Genomic DNA, 7,592 nt, shown 5'->3' with positions numbered 1-7,592 from the left:
TCTAAGCTGTGCAAAATATTTAGGAAGCTTGTTAGCTACTCCCTCCGTTCGGAAATACTTGTCCTAGAAATGGTTGTATCTAGATACAACCATTTCTAGGACACGGAGGGAGTATATGCTAAAATTTCTTTTTTGCTTCCTGTTTCTGAGCTTTCTGTCCATAGCAGATAAGCCCAGGGTTGTTTTTTGGTCAAACTTTGCCCAAACTAATTATATTTGTCGATGGAACATTCTTTTTCACAGAACAAAATTTCTTGATAAAGTACCTTGAACAGTTTCCTTTTCATTTGTTCGCATATATAAAGAGGCATGTTACAAGTTGTAATCAAGCATGGACCGGGTGTTCGTTGTTCACTGGCCCTCCACCTGTGTCATCCTCTCAGTCCTGCAGCGCCGTTGCGCCCTTCTCCGTCGATGACCACCCTGGCGAGCAGGTCACCATGGTCGTTGCGGCTTGGACACGGGCTCCAACGCCCAGAATCCACGTCCCAGTCCACTCTGGCAGGCAGCATTGGAGCAGCAGTACATACATATACTGAGTGAAAATGCAGAGTCAAGTATTCAGATACTTATTTACACAATTTCATTTGCCAATAATCCTGTCTTGCAATGCTGCTTCAGGATGGGTATAGTGATCAGCGCATGATTAAATTGTGCTACCTGACTATCATGGAACAATGAAATAACTGGCTGACTGGATAGGCAATCATGGAACAACAGAATAGATGTATGTATGCAATGCAGTAATGCTTGAGGGGGTCGGAAAGGAACTTCCCTTCCAACAACAACAGAGAGATGCAATGCAATATCCAGAAAGAGGCAATGATGAACTAATATTACAGTTATTATGGTGTAGCAGTCAACTCCAAATGGTCCAATTCATCACTTCATTGGTCCACTCAGTTTACAATTGAGTTGATCTGCAGTTCATAAGAAACTTCTGCAGTTTACAACCCTGCCTTCCGCAACTTGATTTGGACCATCAGAAACTTCTGCAGTTCATAAGTAAACTCGGATTCTATGAAAACCATATGTATTATGCAAATACTAGGATAGAAGGGGCGTACTACTAATAAGAAAACAGGCAGAACAACCAGTGATATGTTCTATGACATTGCCATCGTTAAAGTAATGTCAAAATCAACAACCACCATGGCTAGTACTGGTAGTTAAATACGTACTACAATCAAAACCGTGATAGTAAAGGGGTGCTAATCATAAAAACACGGGCAAAACTACTGTTATCTTCCATGCCATCGTTTAAAATTTAGACTGGATAACTTGAGTAAGCAGTTTATGAGGCACATCAATTTTGAAGTAGAGAGAATGAGCACATCGGCTCAGGTTGGTAGAGATTAATTCTTTAACTACTAGTACATAGTTTCAGGGAAAAAAACTTGCATTTATAAATAGAGCAACCAAACTTCATCGTAATTATACCAAATAACTTACTAAGCACTCTTCTTTTCCATGCTAAAACTAACAGCTAACTTTGGTGGAGGTTAAAATACTGCCCCTTCAGAGCAATGTACAAAATTCTACATGATCTGAACTCCTAGTTCTATCACGAAACGTGCATGCACTTTTCAGAAAAACATGTTGAGACAATTGTAAGACAAAAAAGCAACCGAATGGACCGTTCAGAAAAATCATGGGCAATGACAAAAACACCTGTGGGCGTAGCAGACAATGCAATTTTTTCCGCGAATACGCAAAGCTTGCATATCTTTTCATTGATAGGTAGAAGAGAACAGAGTAACAAGAGGGGAGGAAGAGGGATACAACACGGCACACACTCTCCTAGTCTAAAACTCCAGCCATGCAAGGGAAAGAAACAAGACCTAGAGCATCTAAGCGGCGTCACGAAACAAAGCCAGGCACCAGCGTCACACGGCCATGCCATCAGGACGGAGCAAATCAACGTACCCCCCACCTTGAAGCGCCAAGAAGAGTCGGCAAGTGGGTTGCAGGATCGGACCGGCCTGAGGAAGAAGCCATGGAAGAAGCGCCGGCGATGTTGTACATTGCGCCTCGGATGTCCATATCTTGAAAAGCAGCCCAAAACCAAGCAGGGTGTCCAACATCACCAATTTCAACACCGAAGACACCACAAGCAACCGAGACGACGCCTTCATGAAGGGCGACGACATCGGGACGCCGCCGCCGTCTGGTCTGGAGAACCGGACCAAGGGTTTCCCCCGGTGCTCGAAGGAGGACAGGTCGAAAGGCCATGGCAACGCCTTCAAGAAGGAGACGGCATCCGCAGATGTCGCCACTACCAGCACCGGCAAGCCGAGCAAGGATTTCGTCCCGGCCTTGACCGAATCACCCCAAATGCCGTCGGATCAGGAATCGAAGACAAGGAAACCATGTAGCTGGCTGGAACCACCACGGCAGGGAGAGATGCACCCATCACCAGACAAGAAGGTGACATGGGCGCCGCCGGATGCACCACAATCACCAACCAGCACCACCAACACAACTCACTGCAGGCACCCGATCCACCACCAACGCCATGGTCCAGAACTGGGCGGGAAAAGGATGCGCCGCCGCCAGCAGCACCAAAGCCAGCCGAAGAGAAGGCATTGCCGACCGAGAGCCATGGGGAGGAGCAGCCGGCAGGGATAGGTCGTGGAGTTGGGAGGCGCTGGAGGAGGTGGAGCAGGGGAGAGACACGCCGCATCGGGCAGGCCGGCGACGGCCCGGCCAAGAAGCCTCGAACACCATCCTCCCGGGATCCGGCGCCGGCAACAGCAAGGGTGCAGGAGGCCGCACGGATCTGGCGCGGGAGAAGGTGGTTGGGGCGAGGACGCGCCAGCGACAGCCGGAGCCCACAGGGAAGGGGGCGGTCGAGGGCCGGGGAGGAGGAGCCAGAGGTAGCACGCCGGCGCCGGAGCGCGACGGGATCCGACGAGAGAGGTGTGGAGGGGGGAGGTGGCTTGCAGTCGGGCCGGCCGAGGCGCCCCGCCGCCACCTTCCTGTGAGCCGGCGCAGCTTCGCCGGCCGCTCCTCTGGTGGCGGTGAGGAGGCGGGGCGGGGCGGGGGTTGGCCGCGGCGGCGCAGGCTAGGGTTCCCCCGCCGCCGCCAGGGGAGGCGATGCGGGGGTCGGGGGAGGGGAGGGAGCAGACAATGCAATAAACTCCGATTTCTCCGTAACTGATAAGTGACTAATAAACCCTCAAAGATTCAGATTGACTTGTACATAAAAATGGTAGAAGTATTATTTCTCAAAGCAGGTCATTGGCAACGGGAGAATCATGCAAAAGGATCACGTTCCTCCATGCTCCTACACCACTACACCTGCACTATGCCATGCCATCAAGGTGCAGGCCTCCATCCGGATGCCGCGCAATCTTCCCCAAGCCATAAAAAACACATTCGGCTACACAAGCCACAGCGTGCGTGGGATGCCAGAGCTGAATGTACGTGTTATGGCTTGGAGGAGCTTGCACGGTGTAGAGGAGGTGTGCCAAGGCTGGAAGGCTATGTGCAAGAGAGATGGAGAGCTTGGATATGAGTTGAGAGGAGAGGGTGGTGGGTGTTGTGTGAGAGAGCGGTGGTGAGTGGTGACGGTGTTAAATAAGCAGGCGAGAGGGAAAGAGGACGACGGGGGTGGGACGCCCGTGCCCCGAGAGCAACTGAGTGTGGAGAGTAGTGGAGACATCAACGTGATGCCTATGGCCTAGGGAGAGGGCGTGTCGTCCCTGGGCTGGGCTGGTGGAGAGGAGGATTCCCAACCAGCAAAAAAGCTACAGTACAATGGATGCTCCACATCCAAACTTCAAGTAGAGCATCTTCAGCCCCGCCCCAACAGGTCCTCCCCAGGCGATTTTTTAGCGACGGCGTCCAAAAATCGGCCCTGTCGCGTCCCAGGAGCCCGTTTTTCGTCGGTTTTGGTCAAAATTGACGTCGGCGGACCCAGTCCAAACCCGGCGCGCTGAGGGGCGACTGATGGCACCGGGGCGAGCGGTTTTGTCGCGAAAGCGGATGGGCTCGCCGAGTCAGGGAGACGCCGCTTCGTCGCCCTCATCGCCTCGGTTCCCGTGGGAATCAATGCGAAGACTGCCGCTCTACAGTGCCGGTCAGCCTCCATTGATGCCTCACGGGCGGCGCAGTGAACGCGCCGCGACGCGCGTCCAGCCACGCGTCGCTCAGCATGCAGGCCGTCGCCGCCCCGCGATGGCTATAAAACGCGACCTCCCCGCCTGTGGACGCCACAGCTCTCACTTTCCCCCCTCCCCGGCGTAGATAGCGACACTCCCCTCTTCCCGCCGGCGAGAAAGATGGTCGAGAGGTACCCAGATGATGGCGCAACGGCGAACGGCTTCGGCCGCCGCCACCTCCAAGAGGCGGAGGCGCGGCTGCTGTACGAGGCGGAGTACCCGGCGCCCCCGGACATGCGGGTGCCGAGGACATGGAGGCTGAGCGTCGGCGGCGTCCCGGTGCCACCGGTGCCCGAAGGGGCGGCGCGGCGGGCTGAGATCGCCCGCATCCGCTCGTCCCCAACGGAGGAGCGGCGGAACGAGCCGCGCTACGCCGCAGACAGCCACACCCTCTAGACCATGTACTTCCAACGCCGCCGCGAGGAGCAGATCGTCTCCACCAACGGCGTCATCCTGCGGGGATGCCACAACGCCGACGGGCGGCGCGAGTGGTGGGGCGTGCCCGGGCGCACCCTTGAGGTCGTCCTCGACCACATCGAGTGCGGGAATGTGCCGCACCTCAAGTACCCGCCGCGGTCGTCCTTCTCTCGCCGCCGCGGTAGCTTCTGGACGCCGTGGCGGATGGAGCCGGGGTCGTCCTCGTCGTCGGGCTCCGGCTCGCCGGCCACGCTCCGTCCCGTCAAGCCTAAGCCGGAGGAGACGCCGCTCGGGCGTCGCACCCGCAACGGCGCTCTCGTCATCAATGAGGGTGCCCGGGCCACCCCGCCTGCTCCGGCTCCGGGGAGGCGCTCCCTCCGCCTGGTCCGGCCGAAGCCCGAGCCGAGGCTGCTCCCGGTGAAGTCAGAGCACGTCGAGATGGCAACCCCCGACGACGAGTCCACCCTCAAGTGGGCTAAGGAGGAATACGTCCGAGAGCAGGTCCGCCGCCAGCGCCGGGCGTGCGTGGAGCTCCAGGCCCGGCGCCGCGGGCGCGAGGAGGGCAGCGTCATCGTCCTCGACAGCGACGAGGAAGACGAGGCCGGGCTGTCCAGCGCGCCACCATGCCTCGGCGACCTTGGCCAGGGCTGCAGCAGGGACGGCGCCGGCCCAAGCCAGCCACGCGACGACGATGACGGCGACGGCGGCGACTACACCCGCTTCTACAGACTTCTCGGCATGTAGACGACTACGGCGGTGGCGGCTAGGCGTAGTTTGGCATAGTTTAGGCGTAATTCAGGCGTAGTTTGCATGTTTTGATGTTTTCTGTTCAAATTTCAACGAAGTTTCACCGAGTTCGTGCAAAAGTTGCCGAGTTTGCATATATTTTCGTACGCAACATCGCTAAACCGGGGCGACCTGTGGACCACGACTGGGAGCAAGGTCGCTCCTACGCGTCAATCTAGCGCCGGCTCGCCTCCAGGAGGCTCTTTTTCGGCGTCCTGGGAGGCCGAACGGCTGGAGATGCTCTTACAGTACTTCACTTTACACGCATGAAAACCCTACTGGTTAAAAGGCAGTCATTGCTCTAGAACACAACTCATGGAACACACGCTCTTCTTCCGGCTTGCAGCAGTGGAGAAACTAGTTCGACAACTGTGACGATCGGACTGCACTGCACACGACATGGTTCTAAGCATTGGCACGATAGTGCCGAAAGATCGAATTCCTTGAGAGACAAAAAAACATCAAATGATATGTTGCATGTGGAGCTATTTTCTCTTGCTTGCAGAGTGTTGGGCTTTTGGAGTTTAATACTCCCCTGTACTAAATCAACGACGAGTAATATGAAACGGAGGGAGTATTAAACTTCAAAAGCCCATTTGTATTAAATCAGTGACGAGTAATATGGAACGGAGGGAGTAGTTTCAGGTAGTTGGATGATCCAGGACTACAGTGAGCTAGAAATGAGAGTATCTCCGTTTCGGAAAAAAGAAATGAGAGTATTTAACTTTGCTCTACTTAAGATGTCTATGGGGCTCCCTGCCTTCCTCTTATAAAAAAAGGATGCAAGATTGCATGGCATGGCACTTTTGAATGTGGTAACAACTTACACCAAGGTAGGCACAATCACTACCAATTCAAAGATCTTTCATGTCCAATCTCAGTTAGGTGCCATTCCAGGACATTGCTGATTGCCATGTAAATGGCAAAATTCAGACCAACTTAATAAGTATGTCGAGTTGGTATTCATTCTGGCTTTGTATCCAGCGTGTGATATGGACAGGAAACTTGTGAACGTTACAGATTGGCATGGCATGCACAGATTCACAACTATAAGTGAACAATCCAAATCAAGTAAACAAAAAAAAACCCTCAAAAAATTCCAAAAAAAAACGACCTCAACTTTATTCCTGTAATTGCAGGGGTGCAGTCGCAACAGTTAATAGGTCAACAACAATCATTGATCAAACCTCTGCTAAATAAAATATCACTATAAAGTTCAGCTCCTCCTGTAGCCTGGCTACAAACACATAGTGAAAGGAGAGAACAATCATAATCACATAACCATGGAATTTGAGCAAAGGATACAAATAGTTCGGGAGAAGGCAAGAGTTACCGCCCCCTCTGGGATGCCACATTCTTGAAACACTAATACTGATTTCTATTCACTATAATAAAATCCTTACCACCTTATGCATTTTTATGAAAAAGAGAATTAACTTTCAGAGTTCCCCGCAAAAAAAAATAACTTTCAGAGTTTCAGACAGTAATAGAGACATTTCATCAAGCAATATGACCAAAGTTCTTTTTAGAAAACTACATATGCACTCCACACGTGCTTAAACTTCCAAGTTCCAAGTAATTCCTAGCCTTACCTCCAGTTATTCGCAGTCCAGACACGTTCTTTTAGCAGAAATGATGTGACGATGATGTTACGGTCTATTCTTCATTCTGCTCTTTTTAATTTACAAAACTGTCTCTACAATTACTGGCAACACTACCATAAAGAGAGCTTAGAATATTTCACATGTTTATGCTATAAATGATATCAAAGAGAATTCTGTTCAAGTGAGAGAATAATTCAAGAGGGTTTTTTCTGCAAGGTTTAAGAACAACTGCAGTTGGATTGAGTATATTAATATGGAATTGAATGCAAGCAATGGTTCAGCTACTAGGTTATAGACAACAGGGATCGTCTACCCGAGTCAAGTTTCTCTTATGTGATGCAAAATAGGTACCACAGAACAATCGAAGGGTATTGAAAATAAAAGGTATTTGCTGAACACCTTAACAGCATCACACAAATAAACTCAAGGAAAAGGGTGAAAAAGGCCAAGAGCTCTTACAAAGATGTGCTTCAGTAAAATATATGCTTGGAAAAAGAAAATACTATTTTGTGTCAGATTTTTTTAATGTGGAGGATTGTACATGATTTATAACATTTAATAAACGGCAGGACATTTTTTTCCTTTCTAATATCCATAGCTCTAGGTAGTGTGTGCTAACCAT

General features: G+C 51.4%; 1 pseudogene; it reads right to left on the bottom strand.

Moving 5' to 3' along the window:
- Positions 1 to 4,223: 4,223 nt before the first annotated feature.
- Positions 4,224 to 6,281, bottom strand: LOC147991504 (uncharacterized; annotated as a pseudogene).
- Positions 6,282 to 7,592: the final 1,311 nt, after the last annotated feature.

The sequence above is a fragment of the Triticum urartu genome, chromosome 1A, assembly GCF_056163025.1.
Source record: "Triticum urartu cultivar PI428250 chromosome 1A, HENAU_Tu73, whole genome shotgun sequence".
Classification (NCBI taxonomy): domain Eukaryota; kingdom Viridiplantae; phylum Streptophyta; class Magnoliopsida; order Poales; family Poaceae; genus Triticum; species Triticum urartu.
This window is presented reverse-complemented; position numbering and strand designations above follow the sequence as displayed.